Consider the following 22,231-nt stretch of genomic DNA (forward strand, 5'->3'; position numbering starts at 1 on the left):
AAAATAATTTCTCCAGGCTCTGGTCTTGCACATAAGTAGATGTTCGTCCCCAGGGCTGTCTCGCTCAGATCCCTAAGCTGCTGCCTGTGCTGCAGGATTCCATGGCCTTCTTAACCACCGCCCCCCTCTGCTTCTCTCCATGAGTCCTTCTTTAATGCTGATGAGTTTCATTTCAATTACTGTCCCTTTCATCTCAAACACCAGTCAGGCAGAAGCAATGCGTAAAGTCAAATTGTTTCTTTGAAAACTAGAATTTATTGTGTCCTAGTGTCACTTTTATTAATTGTTTAAAGTTAATGGTATCCAGACCTGCAGAATTTCTTATAAACATGTAACATTTTTTTTTTCATCAAAGGGAAATCTCCCCTACACTCTATATACTGTGGCGTGCCTTCTGTTGTAGACTAGTTATACACAGTCGATTTATTTACGCCAGGGAAGCTAGGAATTTGACCCTTGAATAACATCACTAAGAAAAAATATTTTCAGATCAGAATGGAGCTGAACCAAGCAGACAGGTAACGGAGGAGTTTCCATATGCCTGTCCCTGTCACGCAGGCTCCCTCTCCAGGAAGACTCCTAGGAAGAAAGGGACCCTCTTTCTCAGGTTCTGAGCCAGGACCACTTGGAGAGAAGCATAGAAAATTATCCTCTAAGATAATAAGAATAGGAGAAAAGTGAGATGCCCTTTGCTTTATTTTTGTCCTAAATTATTTGAAGAAAGAAGTCTGGAGGAGATATCAAAGGAATCCTAATTTCAACGTTAGGAATGTTTTAACAAAATACGACCCACTGGGGAATCAGAAGGGATTCGGGAGGCATAATTTCTCCCCCGGGTAGGCAGAATCCTTACAATCATTGCCCCCGAGAGGGTCTTGTACCTTGTGGTTTGAGAACAAATTTAAGAACAAATCTTAGTAGTGGGGACACATGCCAAAATTCACGCCAGTAGGGCTGGCCCCGTGGCCGAGTGGTTAAGTTCGCGCGCTCTGCTGCAGGCAGCCCAGTGCTTCGTTGGTTCGAATCCTGGGCGCGGACATGGCACTGCTCATCAGACCACGCTGAGGCGGCGTCCCACATGCCACAACTAGAAGAACCCACAACGAAGAATATACAACTATGTACCGGGGGGCTTTGGGGAGAAAAAGGAAATAATAAAATCTTAAAAACTTCACGCCAGTACCCCCAGACTTGAAGGAGGAGCGTACGGAGTTCCAGAGTGCTCAGTACATTAACCAATCGGTTGGCCTGCGTGCATCTCAACAGGGAAACGCTTTGTTTTCTTTATAGATGTAGCACTGACCGTTCAGCTCTGTTCTCGAAATTGGATTATGAACATAATTCTTAGCAATGCCGCTTTAATTTATCTGCACAAACTTCATAAAAAGCCATTTCATTCCGTGAGCTGGAGTCATACTCATGACTGCTGTTTTGCACATGGCAAGCAGCATGATTTATATACTGGTGAGCGGTCTGCCATAGTCAGGCATTTCAATGCTATGCCGATTATTTAGATGTATTCAGAATCTCGCCCTTTCTTGCCAATGAATACTAGGCTCTCTCCAAGAGCTCTCTGTATATGTCAAGATATTCTTTTCCTCAGAGAGATGCCAGAACCAGATTTATCCTGTTCCCCAAGGTTAAAGCAACGAGTGAAATGTCCTTTGCTTTTTCTGCACTTCTTCCTCCCAGAAAATAATTCATCTACATCCACACGGTGACAGCTCTTGGCATGAACGAAGGTGTCCCAAGAAAAGCCAGTGTGCATCCATGTAATTGCTCGTGATGCTATCATTTGTATTTACCATATTTGTAGGCTTTTAGGTTTAAACACTAGTCTGGCCCCAAATGAGACAAAACAAAATATATAAATAATCAGTCATTTTTATCATACTTTACAGTGCGCTTGCAAAAAGTCAATGGAGTCCCGCAGGTGAAGAAATCCAGTATCAGAGATCTCCAAGAAATGCGAGCCAGGTGTCTGCATTTCTCACTAGGTTTCTCAGATTTTCTTCCTTGACTTTTGAAGTAACTTGTATATAAAATCCATCCTCAATCATGTAAGCAATCAGAGTTTTGTTTTCTGTTTGTTTGGGGATGTATTACGACTTTTCCTTTCTCTTTTGCCACCCAGATAGCAGATGCTCCTCATACTAATATTTATTCCCATACACACCCAGGTATGAGTGGGCCACAAGTGGGCAGGAGCAGGAAGGTTGGGGTTAACAATGTATGGAAGCTTTCCCAGTGCAAATAATATTTTCAGAATTTTTAGTTTTTTCTCTCTCTTCCTTTATTTCTTCGTTTTAAGTTTCCCTTAAGGGAATTGTTTTGAGATGGGTAATGATTCCACTGTGTTACAAACGCCTCATACAGGTAACTCTCAGGGCAAGTTGGCCCCCTGGCTCTGTGATGTTTGTAAGTGCAGCAGACATTATTCTCATTTCATCAACAGAGGAAAAAGAGACATCGGTGCTAGTACACATCTTAAACAGATCCACTCGGCAGAAAAAACTGGAACATCGTCCAGTCTTCTTGCCTCAAATCCTCTGCTTTCCCCGTTAGAGATGGATCCCTGCTGTGACTCAAGCTGGTGGGTCCTGAGGAACACGGAGAGAGAAATCAGGAGCTCAAGGAGAGATATTTTCAAAAGTAAAACACTGGAAGAACACTAATGAGAGAAAGTAGGAAATTTGGGATCTACCAGCTGTGCAACACGCCCTAAAAATGAACGTGGGTATGGTCACCATAATAGATGTAGGAAAAGCATTTGATGAAATTCAGCACCAATTTATTATAAAACCTCCCAGCATAGCAGGAATAGGAGAGTTTTCTCAAATCAGTAAAGGGCATCTACAAAAGACCAACAGTTAACATTATACTTACTGGTAAAAGACTGAATGTCTCCCCTAAGATCAGGAATAAAGTAAGGACGCACACTGTCACAATTTCTATTCCACGTTGTACTGGAGCTCCTAGTTAGTGAGGTAAAGCAAGCAAAAGGGATGAAAGATACGTACATTAGAGAAAAAGAAGCAAAACTCACTTCATTTAAAGACACATGATCATCAATATAGAAAATCGTAAGGAATCCACAAAAAAGCTGCTAGAACTAATTACAGACTGTCCCCAACTTACGATGTTTTTACGTTAACGATGGTACGAAAGCCATGAACACTGAGCAGAAACCAGACTGCAAACTTGGAACTTTGATCTTTGCCCAGGCTAACAATACTTTCTCGTGGTGCTGGGCATCGGCAGTGAGCTGCAGCTCCTGCTCAGCCATGTGATCACAAGGGTCAACAACCGATACGTTTACACCCATTCTGTTCCCACACAACCATTCTGTTTTTCAGTTTCAGTACAGTATTCAATAACTTACACGAGATATTCAACACTTTATTATGAAATAGGCTTTGTGGTAGGTGATTTTACCCAACTGTAGGCTACCGTAGATGTTCTGAGCACGTTTAAGGTAGGCTAGGCTAAGCTGTGATGCGCAGTAGGTTATGTGTATTAAGCACATTTTTTACTTCCAGTATTTTCAACTTGTGATAGGTTTATTGGGACATAGCCTCATCATAAGTCGAGGAAGATCTACAATGAGTTTAGTAAAGCGACAAATACAAGGTCAATATAAAAAATCAATTTTATGTCTCTATATAGTCATGTACTGCATAACAATGTTTTGGTTAACAACAGACCTCATACACGACAGTGGTGCCATAAGATTAGTGCCATATAGCCTAGGTGTGTAGTAGCCTGTACCACCTAGGTTTGTGTAAGTACACTCTACGATGTTCACACAATGACAAAATTGCCTAACGATGCGTTTCTCAGAACATATTCCCGTCATTAAGCAACGCATGACTATACTAAGCAATAAAGAGGCAGAAATCAAAATCAAAATACTGCCTACAGTGACTTCAAAAAACGTGACATATATAGCCATAAATTTAGAAGAATAGGTGCAAAATGTGTACACTGAAATTTACAAAACATTACTGAGAGAAATTCAATGAGACATAGATAGATGGAGACTCATACCACATTCATGGCTTGGAAAATTCAATATGGTTATATTCTTCCTGAATTTATCTATAAATTTAATGCACTTCCAATCAAAATTACAGTAGATTATTTGTAGACATTAACAAGTTAATTTTAAAATTTATATCCAAATGCAAAGGATATGGAATAGCAAAATAATCTGGAAAAAGAAGCGCAAAGTTGAAGAACTTACACTGCTGGCTTTCAAGACCTACTATAAAACTAGTGAAAGAATAAACATTCTAGATCAGTGGAACAAAATCAAGAGTCCAGAAACAGATGCACCCATGTATGACCATTGACATTCAACAAAGACGCCAAGTAACTCACTGGGAAAACAATAATTTTCAACTAATGATATGAGAACAATTAGAAATCCATAAAAAAAGAATACCAATCCTTACTTCATGTCATACACAAAATCTAACTCTAAATGAATCATAAACCTAAACATAAGAGCTAAAACTATAAAAGTGCTGGAAGAAAATAGAGGAGAAAATCTCCATCATCTCAGGATGGTCAAATGTTTCTGAGATAGGACACAAAAGGCACAAATTGTTAAATAATAATAAATTGGATTTTATCAAAATTAAAAGCTTCTGCTTTTTGGAAACAGTGTTAAGAAAATGAAAAGGCAAGTCAAAAATATATTCTTCAAAAGCTCTTAGAATTTAATAAGACAACAAACAACATGAAAAAGGAGGACAATATTTGAACAGACATTACAAAGAAGATGTTCAAATGACTAATAAGCACATGATAAGATGCTCAACATCAGTAGCCACAATGAGATGCCACTTTAAACCCCCTAGAATAGTCAAATAAAAAAGACTGACAGTACCAAGTGTTGGAGAAGATATGGAGGAACTGGAACTCTCATACATTGTTGGTCAGAATGTAAACTGGTACTACCACCAATTGGAAAACTATTTGATGGTTTCTTGTAAAATTTAACATACGGTTTCCATACAACCATCAATCCCATTCCTAGTTATTTACTCAAGAGAAATGAAAGCACTAGTCTATACAAAGACTGGCACATAAATATTCCTAGCAGCTTTATTCATAATAGTCAAAAACTGGAAGCAGTCTAATGTCCATCAGCATATAAACAGATAAATTGTGACACATCCATGCAATGGAATGCTAGCTAGAAATAAAAAGGGGTGACACACACACTCACACACACATGAATGAATCTCGGAAACACACTGAGTGAAAGAAGTGACACGAGAGTACATGCTAGATGATTCCATTTATATGGAATGATGAAACAACCCATAGTGACAGAAAGCAGATCAGTGGTTGTCTAGGGTGGGGAGTTGAGGGAGACAGACCAGGAAGGATCACAAGGGAGGTTTTGGGGGGATGGAAATGCTCTATATCTTGATTGTGATGGTTGTAACATGTATGTGTAATTTTACCAAAATTTATTGAAAATGCACATAAAAAAGTGTTCGGTTGTTTTTTTAAAAGAAGACTGCTTAATAAGTATTTCCAAGTCCATCAGTCTGTTGCACACTGGCCCCCATTCTCGTCTGGAGAATGCTGGGGACTTCTTGCAGCCTGCTAGGGCTGGGAAAAGGGCTCCCACGTCCACAAGCTCTGCCGGCAACTCAGCAGAAGAGAGAAGCCAGCTTCATCATCCAGTTCCATTCAAAGAGGCAGGGGCCAGAGGAGAAACTGTGTCGTGTGGAGAGTGGGTGGAGCTATTCTCAACACCATTTTCAACTCTGGGCCTCCTGGTACCAGGAGCGACTCCGAAGAGCTCTACAAAAGCTGGAGCTCGACCCTACCAAGACTCAGTTGTATTGGGGTGAACTTGTATTATTTTATAGCCTCTAATTCAAAGTTTTCAGTCTCCACGTCGCCCTGGGGTGGTCCGTGTTCCCTCCCTGGGGCATGGTCTGCCTGGCTGCAGTCGCGATGTCTGCAGAGAAGCCTGTCTCCTCAGCGACTGGGGTCCCTGCTGCAGAAATAGAAGGATTCCCGTTGGGTCCCACCCTCACTCTCAAACCTCCTGTGAGTGACAGGCGGGGCTGGCGCACCCACTCTCAGCTCCTTGCGTCGGGAAGGCACGGAAGTCCAAGTCCAGGGAAGAATTTGCCTTTCAGTCCGGGGGATATAACTAGACAGTTGCTGTTGTACCCACAGAGGGGCACGTGTGTCATTCCCCAGCAGCTGGGACGGAAATTGGGAACTCAGGACTGTTGTTTTATCCTTGTTTTTGCCCTCCCAGGGCCCTCCCCTTTACCGTATGGTGTGATCACCCCCTAGGGGTCAAACTCCTCTTAGCAGCATGCAAGCATTCAGACTCCAAGCCAAAGCAAAATCTCGGAGTCTCTCTAGGAAGCCGAGGTGTGGGAGGTGACAGTGCAGGAGTCACCCCAGTGTTTCGCCTTCCTCTGCCCCGCCCCACGCCCATATCTGGTGTCGCTTTTAAACACATCTGGGGGAAAAGAGCTTTGTCCCCTTCCCACCCTACCCACATTGCAGCCTGCTCATCTCGTCCCTCTCAACTTCTGAGTCTGATGACCTGCTTCCTGCCCGTCTTGGACTCCTCTTCCTTCACTTCCCACACAGTTCAGTATCAGAGTACGGGACGGCCGAGATTTGGGGTAGCTGAGAATAACTTCAGCATCAGGTAAGAATTGCCTCTATATTCAGTTCTAGGCCTTACTGTACAGAAACCCACTGGCCATTCAGCCCCATAGGGAGTTGCCTACTGGCCTGTCCTTCCCATCGGCCCAGCTTCTCCCATCTTCGAGAGCCTTCTCCTCCTACTGCAATTGCCAAATTCCTGTGACTCACTTTCCTATCTAAGCCATGCCCAAGTGGCCTATTGTTTCCTATTACCTTAAGGTATTTTCCTCACTAAAAGGTAATTTTAACTTCTTCCTAAGCAGATAGGTTCAAACTACTACCAGACTTTTGAAACAATTCTCCCCTAATCCTGCCCTTCATGTGTGTGTGTGTGTGTGTGTGTGTGTGTGTGTGTGCAAGCGCATGTGTGTGTATTCTAGCCATTCAAACATCTTTTCCTTCATCCTTGCTTTTGGAGGGGCAGGAAAATGATTCTAAACAAATTAGGCCCAATAACTATTTTTAAAGTTTATTCAGTCTTTTCAATAACAAAATCTGGGTGCACAAATAATTTTCATGTTGGCATGAAACTTTGTCATTTGCTAATTACTGGACTCTCCCCCAAACACTTGTTCCTACTTACACCACTCCCTGAGGAAAATATTCCCAATGATGGTTTTCTTCCCACTTTGCCCTTTTCACTCAGGGACCTAAAGATCTCCTGTGAATCTTTGCAGGCCACTCAAAGCAAGGCTCTCAGAGATCCCCAAAAATCAAATGACTTCTTCCAGTTCCCCTCCGTCCCACGCCTTGTGGGGAGATGGAGGCATTGTTCGCTGAGCAGTGAGGCCAGCCTCTCCCAGAGCCTCCCCTTACGGTGACTTAGAAAGCTTTTCACTTATTCCTCGTGTTCAGGAAACAGCCACGGTAGCTCTATGTCTTTTGTTCCCTCCAGAAGCCAATTAACCCTTTGGGTGGCAAATAAATTTTCTGACCTAGCTGCAGTTTTTTATTTCCTAGTCTCCCTTCAACACCAGACATAGGAAGCACAGAGGCTTAGCATCAGTGTGGAAAATATGACTCCAACTCGACACTTGCTCATTCCAGACGGCAACATGTTACCTGAATGTAAAGCAAACTGTAACAGGAAACCTGGTTTTCATTACCAGAGGAGTCTGTGTGCAGCTAGAAAGAGTCTGACCAGAAAGGAATCAGTCAGTAATTCTACAGGCTCAAGAACCAAATGATCCCTCAGCAGAGAAGAAATATGAATCAGAGAGGGAACTAAGCCCTGGCAGTAATGTGTTAGAACTCTTCGACGGTGATGAAATCTCAGAACATTTATTATCTTACTTATGTCAGCGCTTCTTCCTCAGCGCCTGGGCTCTTGGCCCCATTGCTCATCGCGTACACCTGGGAAGCAGGTGAGCGCTGTCTCAGCCCTCTCTTAGCTCACTTTTTAATCTCTTCCCCTTTCCCCTGCCTCTCCTCTCAAGAAACCACGTGCCCCAACAGCTTCTAGCAAGGTGTGTATTTTTGCAGTGCCAGGTACTGTCTGTACCTGGGATAAGGTAGGCACTCCAGTATTTGAGCGATGCTGGAGTGAGTGATTTCCTTCCTTGCCTGATTCACAAGACAGCTGCCCTAGTGTCTCCACCGACCTAGCCCAGTTCTCAACCCCAGTGAGAACAAACCTGCCCAGAACGTTCGTCAACGAGTAAGAGCTTAACGGGTTACCAGGATCAAGGATATTCACGGAGACAATGCTGTCACTCCGAAAAGGAAACTTTAATTGTGACAGCAAGAGGCTGGTGACTCGAGTATCACAAAGTCCCCAGGAATAAAATGTATCAGAGTCATCCATATTCGTTCTTAGTGGATAGCCCTGATCCATCCTATAGCACTTTCTTTCCCAAGATTTTAAATATTAGTGAATAACAAACTCCTCAAAAAACATGTGAAAGAAAAACCACACGATCCCAGTCCACTGGGAGACTGGGCTTCTTTCCTTAGACGGTGAGCTAGTTGACTTTATTTTATTTGCATGTTAGACTCCATCCTGACTTCCCCTCTGCCGAGGATCCTGTGCTGATTCACTGTGGTTTGGAGTCAGTTTGCTCCTTCCCCACCCACACAATTCCCCGGAGCAACTGAAACTCAGAAATAGGGCTCCACACTTGCTAACATCTCCGCAGAGGAGGGCCGGGCAGGAGGTTGGCCTGGGGTGGCACTCAAAGGTTCAGAGCCGATCTAGCTCCAGGTCCTGGCCTGAGTGTACGCGCTCGCTCCTCACATGGAGCTTAGGCGCCACAGCTGGGTGTTGGGCCCCCGGTGTGATTTCTGGAGAACCAAAGAACCTTGGCTAACTACTTTTATTTGACCCTCAGGCTTTGAACATCGTTTTCTACAAAGAACATTCTTCCCAGGTTCATCACAAGACTAACCCCTATTCAGCCTTCAGTTTCCAGTTGGTCTTCAGGACTGGGGCTTCATCATGACCCACCATGGTCCTGATCAATTCCTTTTTATGCACCCATTTATAACAGTTTGCTTAGGGCCTTCGACCCCACCGGACTATGGCCATGAGGCTTTAGCTCAGTGCCAGGATTTGGTCAGATGCTTGGCAAATACTGCTGAATTAAGGACAGAATTCACTCAACTGCCACACCTCAAGTTGAAGACGGCTATGTCCTGCTACACTTTATCTGAAGCATAGTTATTGCTTTAAACTTGAATTGAAAAACCATGACTTGGAGAGATGATCGAAGGAGAGGAACAGTATGAAATACTGGTGCAAACATAGGTTCTGAAGGCAGATCATTATGGTTCAATGTCCAGTCCTATTATTATATTATATCATCACTGGCTCTATGATATGAGAAAAATCATGTAACCACTTTATTTTTCCTTCATTTGTAAAATGGAGGTAAGACTACTATAAAAGTAACAGGGCCAAGTGACTATTATGTGAAGTAACACAGGCAGAGAGAACTCAGTTAAGAAATATGATGTTGCTGTCATCATTCAAGAGCGGGGTAGCTACCTTAATCAAGGATGCTGCTCTGACAGTGTGCTCAGACTCAGTCCTCATGACGGTGGGCCGTCTACCCAACCTCTCCTCTCAGAATTCATGGACCGGGAGCAAGACCAATTCCTGGGGGCTGCTGTATTATGAAGTGACGTAAGATGCCAACCAGTTTAGAAAAGGTTTTGATCAAATTATTACAGATATGCTTTTTGCCCCAATTCAAGTCTGGTGAACTTTGCCTAAACATTCTTGGCTGTGGATAAGAAGAAGAAACAAAACAAGTCCGTAATGATTAAACCCGAACCAGAGCAGGCCTCACTGCTTTGCCTTGCTGGGCTCCTCGGTTGTGAAAGACACCTGTGACAAACTTTAGATCCAGGGCAGCAGAGGCATAGGGACAGCAGCATCTAGGCTTCCTCCCAGGACCCAATCTGAATTCTGCAAGCAGCATCGTCATGTTCCCTGGGTTCATCAAGGACCCTAGGGCTCTGCCTCTGTCAGCTGAACTGAAAAGAAAGTTCTAGGGCAGAATAAGCTGTCTTGAACCTAGGCAGCCATTGGCTCTTGGCACTGGAGCTGGAAACAGAAGTTGGCTCTAAGTCAAAGCTATAAAAGGGATTGTGTGTGGAATATGTGCAGCTAAGCAGCTGCTGACATTGCAGAGTTCTACATAAAATCTCCAGGTCAGTTTCAGACATTACAACTAGGAGATCTCTTTATAGCATTCTCTGGCAATTTCAGTAAGGTTTCCTTAGGGGAATAGAAGACGCCAGGTTGAAACAGCTAAATGTTCCAAGCCTTCAAGTCATCGTGTCTTTCATTCTACATTTCATCAAAATAGAAGGATGTGAGTGTGGCGGGACACAGAGAAAAGGAGGACAGGCAAACCTCAAGCAAGCTCAGTGGAAGGAAGAGGCCTGGAAGCTGTAAAGGAGACGTTGGAATTGACTAGAGCGGCAGGTGCCATGGTAGGGAGCTCATCAGTTATGTAAACCAAGCATTTGTTACTTTCAAAAAATTAGAGGAAGCATAGGAGTTTTCCAGTTAGCCTATCTTTGGTCAGGTGAAAGAGGTGGAGGGATGATGAATCTGAGAAGTCTTTTGCAACCAACAGTTTCATCCCCTCCCATCATGCATTTTACTAAAGCTGCTGTGTTAGCATATGCTCTCCTTTCTGCCTCCCTGCCTGGAGGAGTTGATGAGGAGTAAAAATGACTAAAGGGCATGCAGTGGAGGGAGAAGGAGGAGGAACCAAGGCCTGGATAATCTTTAAATTGTATAATCGGGTTCCAGAAATTTGACTTCATCTGTTTAAGGAGTTTTACAAAAATAAATCTTACAATCTAAGAATGTAAGAGCTGGAAGAGACCTTTAAAAAGATCCTTAGAACCCTATCTATTTAAGGGGGATAGATAAGGCTGCATTTATCCCGGAGTAAACGGCTGATAAGAATGTTTTGGAAAATAAATTTCACTTGGATAATAATTCATACAGCTGACAAGATGCTCAATATGTTTGCAACAAGGGATGAGAAAGTGCTACGTCCAAGAAGGAAGGAGTAATTCTTTGAAGAAACTGAAAGGCAGCCCAGGAACAGGCTAGATAACATTCCGAGTTGTTCTTCATCCCTAGAAGAGAATTAGCATTTACCGAAAGCCTGCTGTAGATTATGTGTTTTCACCTGCTTTATCTTCTTTAATCTCCATCGGAAGCTCTGCAGATCATATATCAGGGGCACCTGACCACACTGTGGGCGTAAGACGGGATCAGGGGAGACTTTCTGGGATAAGCGGGGCCTGTGTTGACTCTTGAACGAGGAGCGGTGGTTGGCCACGTGGCGGGGAGAAGGGGGAGCTCTCTGGAGGCATCAGTGCAAAGACGCCAAAGCAAGAGGGAGCATGGCCAGGCGAAGGGCGTGCAGGAGCCACAGGATGGAGACAGCAAATCAAGAAGCAGGCAGGAGCTAGATTGAGAAGGGTCATGTAAGCCACGTAAAGATGTCTGACCTTCATCTTGAAGGACGTGGGGAACCACTGAGCTATTTAAAGGAGGAAGAACGAGAAGAGAAATTGTCATTTTTGTCTCTAGAAAAATGACTCCTGCTCTAGTTTGAAGGACTGCAAGATTGGAGACAGGGACACCAGAGAAGAGATTTCCCGGAAAGAAATGAGAAAAGAAGTGAAGAATTTACTCTCTTCTTTTCACTCTGTCTAGAACATTTCCAGCGTGTGGGTGATAGCTTGTCCCTGTTATAGTTAGAAAGAGGCTAAACAAATGGAATGCTAAATACACAATATAGAAAGGAAATTGGAGAGAGAAAGATCATAGAGTTTGTAGGAGAAAAAGAATGAGAACTTCTGAAGGAGATTTAGAGAATATAGGGTTAAGTTAAGTTGAGTCCAATAGGAACCATCATCGCTTCAAGCCATGACTGCCACCCCCGAGTCACAGGATGGCAAGTCACAAGAAAGACCCACAGGACACTGCTTTGCAGGGTCAATATTTTTTTTATTTTTTACCCTGGCCAATTTTATCTAAACGGCTCTTCTGCAAGTAGTTATCTGAAAAATGGGAGCCTTTCTTTAGTAGTTGGCAAATTGACAAGAAAAGGTAGAGGCAGATTTAATTCCCCAGGACTCGCGTTGGGCAATCCAGAAATTCAACTGTGATGAGATAATATGCTCTGTATTTAACCAGCATTCTTTCTGGTATAGGCTGGGAAACCAGGTCCTCGAGTGGGCAAGTGACCAGCCTGAGGTCATATATCTAGTGAGTGGTGGGGTTGGGATTCAAACCCACACCAGCCTCATTTCAAAGTCTGTGCTCTTAGCCACTACACTACAGTGCTTTCCTTAAATAAAAATTCTTGTGATCGTTTGTATTCTCTAAATAAGAATTATAAAAGGATTCATATGAAGACTCCATGAACAATTGTTTTAAATGTTGAAGGACCGGTTCTGCTGAGTTGTTTTACTAGATAGCTGTAAACACGGGTCCGATGCAGAATAACAGGGAATTTATCACTTTTCCATCTTTCACTGCCCCACAGTCTACTATTGAGAACTTTCAGCCATTTAGTGAAGCAGCACTTCTGGTTTGAATTGCAGTCTTCTCCTCCTACTCAGCAGAAACTTATATAAGTGACAGATACCACACAAGACTTTGAAGAGTCCCTTGTAACAATGATGCCTTGTCGTTGGACCAGCTTAAATACATAGGCTCCCTAAGAGTCTTATTTTTTTGGTGGTTGTCTGTTTCAATGCAAGTGGAACCACGGCAGGCCTTCCTCACAGCCCCTCCCAAGGTGCCTGGACATTTTCAAATTGTAGGGCTCAACATGGGACCTCATGGTGGGGGTTAACATACATCTACAGGCAATCATCACGGTAGTCAGTGACTACACACATTTGCTATTAATAGACCTATTTATGACCCACAAATAGATCCAGTTTTGAGAACATAATCAATGGTAACAGATCCTTGGGACTAGATTTAATTATCGTAATGTAACACGCATAATTTTTCTGCCTGGCTCAAACTGACTCAAAAGAGGAATTCTAGAGAAGTAGAGGAGTTGGTATAGTCACTAGAATGTGTGTATGGTGGTTCAAGTCAATTTCTTTGACAGATGACCTTTATCTAGATGTTTACTTTTGTTTTAAAGTGAGTCTCTTTCCTATTAGTCACACCCCACGCATCGCTCTACTTTGGATGTACGGTCGAATAGGGGGAACAAAATTTGATGACTTTAATCAAGCCTGAATGATTCTTCATATTCACAACAGCTGTTGGCATATGTTGAGTTTTACACTATTTCCTTTCTCCTGGGAGTCATTTATTAATGGGGGTAAAGAATTGTCCTAAACAGTTTTTTTGGCAATTTCACTAGGCAACTGCCAAACACTGAAGTATTATATTTGCAGTTGGCCTACGCAGAGTGTAGATTTTGACTGGTAAAGCTCTGTTTTAAGTCTGTTTCTGTCCTAATCTGAGGAAGAGTAAAATGTAAGCCAAAAAAAAAAAAAGTTGGATGATTGCCACATATCTTTACAACTATGGGTTGGATATGAAATAATTTAAAACGCAGTAAAACTCAGTAATTTAGCACAAAGGTTAGTGAAAATGCACATGTTTTGCCAAGAGGCTGTACACAGATGGAAAACCTATTTCAAGACAGCAATTCATTGGGTTCTAAAAGTCCACTGTTTACTTTCTTCATGGTGGAGCATATTTTTATCTGTAGTTTTTGCGTCAAAACAGTTGGTAGCAACTCTAAAGCCCAGGAAAAAGTCTTCAGAATGATTCTTTTCTAGCCACGTTTCTATCAGCCGTCAGTGATGGAGGGAAAATGGATAAAGAGTGAAATAGAGAGCTTCCAAGTGATGGCAAAAATTAGGAAACTATTCTCGAACCAACGAGCGGGTGATCTATGGACATTCTAACCTTTCCTGCGTTGGGTGTACCCCAGAAGTTATATATCTCTGTTGTCAGCAGCCACATGGAGGTAGATAAGGGGAGAGACTCCAGTCTCTTTCAGCATCCTGTGTACATTTTTATGTACAAGTATCTACTTCAGTGTGCAAAGTCTGCATGGAAAAAAAGCATGTGGAGGGAAGAAAGAGCAGGGCAGCGGAGTCCCCAGCAGATAAGGTGGTCACATTTTTGGGACTGGCCTCAACCAGTCATGAAATTTAGGTAACAACGTGAAACTAATGAATTCCGGTGGAGAAACCCTGAGTTGGATTTTCAGCATTCCGGGTTTTCCAGGCTTTTCATAACCAGGAAATGGGGTGGTGGGAGTAAGAGAGAATAGCAGCCGGCACCGCTCTGCCATGGTTAACCCTCAGCGCTGGCAGAAGCGGGCGAGGCAGTGGCGGTGGCCGAGGCAGGAGGGGAGTTCTAACAGAGGGCAAGGAAGGGCTTACACTTCTCCTCTGAACCCAAATCTCTTTTACTTAATTTATTACAAAGAGGCAAAAGAAAAAGAGGCCATATTAACTAAACAAACAAGAAACAATAGTGAAAACCAGTGGGTTGTGGGGGTGGGTTTCTCCATATAGTGCTACTTAAGAAAGCTTTATCTGCTTTTTACTTGTTTGTGTTTCCCAGATTTTGTATGATGGCTTTCTTTCTCTTAATCTATATATATTTAATTTTTAGATGGATTTTATTTATTAGGCTGCATTCTTTTGACTTTGCCAATGTTTCAACATGGTGAGTTTCTTTCTGTTAAGCTTGAATTGTAAATATTATATTCTAAAGAATTTACTCAGAGTCAGAAGAGAGATGAGTAACACGAAGTCTATGATTTGAAGCTTAAGGGACATTTAAATAAATAAATATAATCATTGCTTTGAAGATAATGAAATGCCATCTGGCAAGGATCAGCTCCTGAAATGGAGAAGCTTAGAGCCAAGTTAGTAAAGCAGGAGAAAGACTCTTTCCGGTCAGGAAAAGTGTCCAGTTGTAGGTTCAGGTTTGGGGTGGGAGTACTGAATTTTTGAATTTCTCTCTTGGCATCTGTAAGCAGCAAACCTACGTCTTTCCCCTCCCTCACATAGGGAGTCGCTTTGGATTTCAGAAGTGGGCATGCAGTGCTCTGCCGGTTAGAGAACCTTGAAAAATCAAAGGCTTCATCCCCCATTCCCAAGGGTGTTAAAGTCATTGGAAGGAGTAGAGGAAATGATATAAGCGCTATGAAAGCTTATTCAGAGTAAACGAAGTTTGCCGCACACCTACTGTGTGCCAGGTAGGGTGCTGGAGGCTCCCATGACATGTGTACTTGGGAGGGCATTTGGCTCCTGGTATGGAGTTTTGGAGTGAGTTAAAAAAAGTCTCCAAAGTAAGCCTTGGCAGAACTCCAAAGTCAAATTAAGCAACAATTGATAAGCATTGGGGATCCATTTCTGCCTTGGCTCACGTGACTGCTCACCTTGGAAGGTTCTTCCGCATCGTTTCTCCTCTCCCTCCTGGCCCAGATGACCCTGCTTGCCCCCATCCCTGCCCTGGGCAGTGCGGCCTGTACAGAGTAGGAACTGGGCAGTCAAACCGTGGACCCAAAGACAGTCACAGCTAGACCTCAGAGGAGTCGCAGCATTCAAAACTACTGATCCCACTTCTGGGTGTTGTTCTTCCATCTGTGTAACTGTGTATCTCCAACACAGGAGAGACAGACAGAGAGGTTTATTACAAGGAATTGGCTCACATAATCATGGAAGCTAAGAAGTCCCAAGTCTGCTACCCAGGAAAGCCTGGTGTAAGTCGTCAGCGTGTGAGTTGGAGTCTGAAGTCAGAAGATGGAGGTCCCAGCTCAAGAGCAGTCAGGCAGAGAGAGAGTCGTCTCCTCCTGAGCCTTTTTGCTCTATTCAGGCTTTCCACAGATTAGACGGGGCCCGCTCACACCTTGGGGAAGCCAGTCTGCTTTCCTCAGCCTACTGATTCCAATGTTAATCTCATCCAGAAACACCCTCACAGGTACACCCAGAATAATGTTTAGCCAAATATCTGGTCACCTCATGGCCAGTCAAGTTAACACATTTTTATGTGACTTGGGGCAAAGTTGCTTAATCTCGGAGAACCTCAAGTACTACGTTGGTAAAAATGCAGCTAGTTCCTCACTGGGCTATTAAATTTAAATCATAGGCAAATATCTGGCACAGTGTCTGTCCAGTGGGAAGGACTTGATAACCAGCAGGTGTCAATCGTATCCACCTCTGTTATGAAACCCCGGAACTCTGTAAGAGTTAAACCCTACAACACTAGTGCCTTACACACGTTATCTCATTTAATCCTCACATCAAATTTATGGAGTGTTTTTACCTCCATTTTACAGTTAAGTAAAGTGAGGCTGTGAGCCATTCCCTGTCCCATTGTTGCATAGATGGTAGGCCATAGAGTGAATATTTCAATCAGGCATTCCGACCCCAGAGCAAGCTCTTAGCTCTTATACTGTGCTGGGTTTCCTCCAGCTATGGGTCATGCAAACGTAAAAGTTAATTAGCCCACCGTTATTACTTATTTTAATTGCTAGCATTGCAATAACATTATCCTCTACTATTTTTATTATAAATACAAAATATTTCAGCAATGTTATGGGTTAAATAGGTTTTTATAAGGTAGCCTGGAGACCAAATTGCCATTTATAATACTATTTCTGGAAATGTGGTCTGAATTTTAAACAACCAACCTAAAAATGAATTTTGAACGGTAACATGTCTCCAAGTTGGGGACTGTCTGCTGAAATGAGCAATACTGGGTAATGTCAATTCTTGGTGGTTTAATAAAAGAGGGGTTTTTTTGGTTTTTGTTTTTACTTTTTGAAGACAGTTGTATGAAAAGCCATGCCAGCTTCCCTCCCAGTTATCCATGTTATTGGAAAGGCTGGCCCTAGGACATACGATTAGAAGTATTCACCCTGGTTGCTCCCTCCCGGGCAGCTGACACCCGGTGCACGCAAACTCCTGAGGAGGCGAAATAAACACAGATCGGCAGGTGCAAGCTTAGAAATGAGGGAGACCTTGACCCCCACACATCCACACGCACACGTGCCCATGGGTGCTCTTGCCCTTCTCCTCTCCCCAGGGCTCCCGCCTGCCCTACCCACTGAGGGCAGCATCCAAAGCACCTGGACTCTGGAAACGGAAGGGCCTGAGTTTGACCCCTAAGTTAGTGACTTATTTCACATCTCGAAACCTCATATTTTTCCATCAGGAAAATAAGTCAATAGAAACTATTTGTGAGATTGCTATGGGGATTAAAGGAGAATTTTTATATAGAATTCCTGTAATAGCACATAAATATTATATATGCTATATACATATATTTCATTGCATAGATAGCCGTTGTCAATCACTGTTCTTATCTTTCCTATCAGAATTTCTGGGCAGTTTGACAACGGAAATCCTACACACAGAGACAATGGAGAGGCTGGTGACCGTCACTGGAGGCCTGGCTAGGCGGGTTGGAGAAGAGGTGGAGGAAAATGGGAAAGGCGCTCTCCGAGATTTGGTCATGAAAAATCAAAGCTCTGCCAAATGTGGAATTCCCGTTAGTGAGGCTTTCCAGATTTGGGTTTCACTTATAATTTCTGCTCTGAGGATGTGCTGATGGGAAACCGAAATAGCTTTATTCCACCTGGATTTCACGCAGTCTGTCATTGGCCGCTGCGGGCACTGGGCTCCTGCTTGATGAGCATAGGAAGCCAGGTTCGGGTGGGGAGGCCAGGTGGCCAGGCACTGTCACTCCCTTCTCTCTCCTCCCTAATCTGTGTCAGCCTTGAAGAAAGCCTGTTGGCACCAGAATTTATCCTGTACTCATTTTCTGAAAAATTAATTCAAATTTATTAGGTAATGTCTTTTACTGCTCAAAGAGCACATGCTTCCACATTACACCACTGTTTAAAAATACAATTTAAAAACCACATGGTAATAACACAACTGAAAGACCCATAAATTAGGAAAGAGTCATACGTCCCCTTGTGCAGACTAAAACTCTGTTCTATAAGATGCTTCAATTAGATTAGAAATTCTTTCTCTCCTGTGTTTTGCATATCCTCAGTTTACCCATCATTACAATTGGAGAAAGTAGAAATAAAAGTAATAGAGATGTGTTAGTCCCTAGGGAGTCATTCTGCCTGCTGAAAACACAAATATAGCCTGTAGTAATTAAGTTAGAGTCAAAAGCAAAAGCTTCTATTGTATTTTGTTCAGTTGATACGTGTTTAGGGCGTATTTCTAGACTTTCATCCTCATATGATATATTCTGAGAAATAAATAAAAAAATCAATAATATGAAGTAATAAAGAAGTTCCAATTTTATTTTTCATTTCTTTTAACCTGCTATATCTCTGGCATTTGTCTTGGGTGCCCTCTTTTCTTTTTAACATGTTATATCATGTTTCTATAACATGACTGTGCAAATAGTATTGAAAAACTCAGAAGACAAGGGAATTAGTCTCAGAGGGGTTAAACTGCCTGCAGACAGTCACCCACCTACTGGCTGACAGTGCTAGGATTCAACCTCAAGTCCTTTGATTCCAAGATCCATACTTCTTCCCAATAATATTGGCTGTCAGGATATTTCCAGTTAAGTAGATAGTGAAAAACAAGTGTTAGATTAATTGGGGGCGGGAGGGTTGGTTAGAAAATTATCTTAGTAAATTTAAAATTGACTGAGGATTGTTTTCATCCATTGACACATTGATATGTAATGATTGTCAAGTGGATTGAGGCAAAGTTTCCATCTCTGCAGGGAGACTCAGGGGCCAAAAGCCATGTTCTCATAAAGCTTCTTTAGTAGACGGGCATGATGACTCCACATTGCTACCGTCGATTCGCATTTGAGGGATAGCAAGACTCCACTCAGCATATTTTTTAGATAAATGATTCGCACAAGGGAAAGTAAGCATGTGCCAAACAGGTCAGTTTCAGTGCCTGCCCGCAAAGCACTTGCCACGGCTCCCTTCTGAGGAAGTCCCGAGGCCACAGTCTGTACTAAGGAAGGAGCCCTGGGTTGTCCCATGTGCTGAACACCATCCACGATACCATGAGGCTCCCTCCATCCCAACTGGATGGGCAATCTCAAAAGGCCTGTCAATGAGGTAGCCAGCAGACCATGACAGGGCCTGGCAAAAAACTGTGTCAGTTAGGTCGCCTCCTTGGGGAGTTTAAAAATGAGACTCAATCATCCACTTATATTCTGAATGGAAGAGAAAGTGATGGAGAGAAGGAAAACAATGGGGGTACCAAATAAGTTCAAGTTATGAATAAACTCAGGATGTTAGTAGACAGAAACTTTGAGACAGTAACAATAGTAATAAGCAATAATACGTAGCGTTTTCAAAATGCCAGGCTCTGTTTTAAGGACTTTATAGTTATTGACTCATTAACATTACCAACAGACCCATGAAGAAGGTATTAACCCAGCAGTTCCTCACCAGCAAGACAGATGACTCCTGGTGTCATGTGGCAGCAACCACAGAAAGCAGTAAGAATGGGAAAGGATAACCTGATCCCCGCTCCCACCTGACCACCACAGGACCATCCAGATCTCTTCTCTGTGTGTCCTGGCTTAAACACATCTCCTGCTCCTCCCCTGAGATTCCATCTCCCTTAGTGTCATCTATATCCCAAATAGATTCCCATTACTTGAGATGGCACGAATGAACTTCTATCCCATGCAGCCCCCAAAGCTGAACTGACACAAAGTTCGTCCACAGCTGTGATGAGTACAGTTAGAAAAAAATGCGGAAATATAGGTCCACAGTCCTTGACCTAAGCTTACAATAGTTGGACTTACTGAATACAGTAACGTGCAATGTATTCATATAAGTATTTACGCCTGTTGCGCAAGAGCAATTAACTCTATTATCTGGGACAACGCCTGATCCTTAGCACTTCAGTAAATGTTTGAAGACTGGTTTTGAATGAGAGAGTGGGTGTATGTGTGTGTGTGTACAAAAATGCGTAACGTTTTATAGTCACCTGCACCTAATAGCAAGAACACTGTCAACGCATAAGTTATTTACAGATATTGAGGAAATAACAAAGAGTCAAAACGAAAAACTCAAGAGCTGGGATCAGCGATCCAGTTTATGCAACAGTAAACTCTGAGGGCATGAACTGTCTGTTGCTGGAAGGATATATTTGCCTTTGTGCTCCAAGCACTTAGCCTGGTGCTTCGTATATAATGAACTCGCAATATGTGTTAATTGAACTGCACTGAATTGACCTAGTTATGTGTGTGCTTAATGTCCACGTAGCCAAATCATTATTATGAATATCAGTAAACTGATTAATTTTGCTATCAGATTAAATTTCTCTTCCTGTCAAGTTTTTTCTCTCCACATTAAGTTTATGAGACTTATCCACATGGATAGTCACAGCTCTCATTTTATCTCTTAACTGGTGTTTAGTATGGCCTTGTATAAACATACCAAAACATGTATGCCTGTTTGCATTGGTGAACTTACAAGTTTATTTTTTTCCTCTCCCCAAAGCCCCCTGGTACATAGTTATATATTCTTTGCTGTGGGTCCTTCCAGTTGTGGCATGCGGGACGCCGCCTCAGCGTGGTTTGGTGAGCAGTGCCATGTCCACGCCCAGGATCTGAACTGACGAAACACTGGGCCACCTGCAGCGGAGCACGCGAACCTAACCACTCGGCAACGGGGCCAGCCCCTGAACTTTCAAGTTTTATCCAGTTTATTTGTAAGTGTCTCCATACGCTGTGCACATGTGCAAAAGTTTCTCCAGAGCACGTACTGACAAGTGGAGTTACAGAGTTCTGGGGTGAGTTCTTTCCATGTTTAACAGTCGTCACCAAAGTAACTGTACCAAATTCCACCAGAAGGGCCGATGATTCTTATTTTTCCGTATTTTTTCTGTTACTTAGTATACTTAGTAGACTTTTTTCCGGCCAATCTAATGTAACTAAAATAGCATATCACAGTATTTTTAAGGTGCATTTCTCTTACCACATTAGTGAGTGAACATTTTTTCAGATGCTTAAATTCTTCTAACAAAAATCTCTTGTTCATCCTTTCCTCGTTTCTTTTTTTTTTATTGAGGTTTATTTTTCTTATTGGCTTATATATATTCACCGTATATCATTCATTAGGTGTTCTTGATATTTACCTGTTCTGAGAAGGTTTTGAAAACATTTTATCCCAGGTTGTAGTACGCCTCTTCCTTCCTTCTTTCCTTCTCTTCTTCCTTCTTTCTTTTTATAGAAACTTTGTAATTTAAATGCAGTTACATTTTTTCCCTTTTTCCTTTCTTTGTCTGAGGGGCCCTGTCCTATGCTGGTGTCATAAAGATCTTCTTTCTTTTTTTCTAAGTATTATCCAGGTCCCTCAGGCATCTTTAGGGCCGCGTTCCACCTGGAATGGATTTGGAGGCATTGTGCGAGATAGAGAACTGATTCTATGTTTTTTTTTTACAAATAGCCAGTCCTCCCAATACCATTTATTAGATAGCCCATCTTTCCCACTGTTTTCTGAGGCCAGTTCCATCATAGATCAGGTTTCTACACACCCCTGACTCAGTTTGTGGACTCTTTCTAGGCTGCTTCACCATTCCTCCCCCAATACCTTGCTGCCTAGAATATTCCAGCTTCCTAATAGCTTATATCTAACAAGTCAAAAACTTCCCTCGTGCTGTTCTTCAAAACAGTTGCTTTGGCCCTTTGTGGCCCTTGACTCTTCTACAAGTCTTCTAGATTCGGCTTGATAATTTCCATGAAATGTCATTAGGTTTTAAATATAACTGTAGTGAATTGCATTGAAATTGCTTTTATTAACATAATTGCTGGCCTGGTCCTATATTTTATACCCTATTTTCTCTTTACCTGAATTTAAATTTATTTTAAATATTTCTCATTGTATGACTCATTGTAAACTCCTCTAAATCCTTTTTGGAACAAGGCAGAGTATAATTAAGTAAAATGGGCAAATAAGTGCTTGTCTATGTTTCCTGTGGGTAAGGAAAGTACGCTGGAGATACAAGACTTTTGATAAATTTAAGATCTTGTGCATCTCTGAATATGAATTCCCATTGTACAGTAGAATAAATA

This window comes from Equus quagga, chromosome 8, assembly GCF_021613505.1.
Source record: "Equus quagga isolate Etosha38 chromosome 8, UCLA_HA_Equagga_1.0, whole genome shotgun sequence".
In the NCBI taxonomy this organism is placed as follows: Eukaryota; Metazoa; Chordata; class Mammalia; order Perissodactyla; family Equidae; genus Equus; species Equus quagga.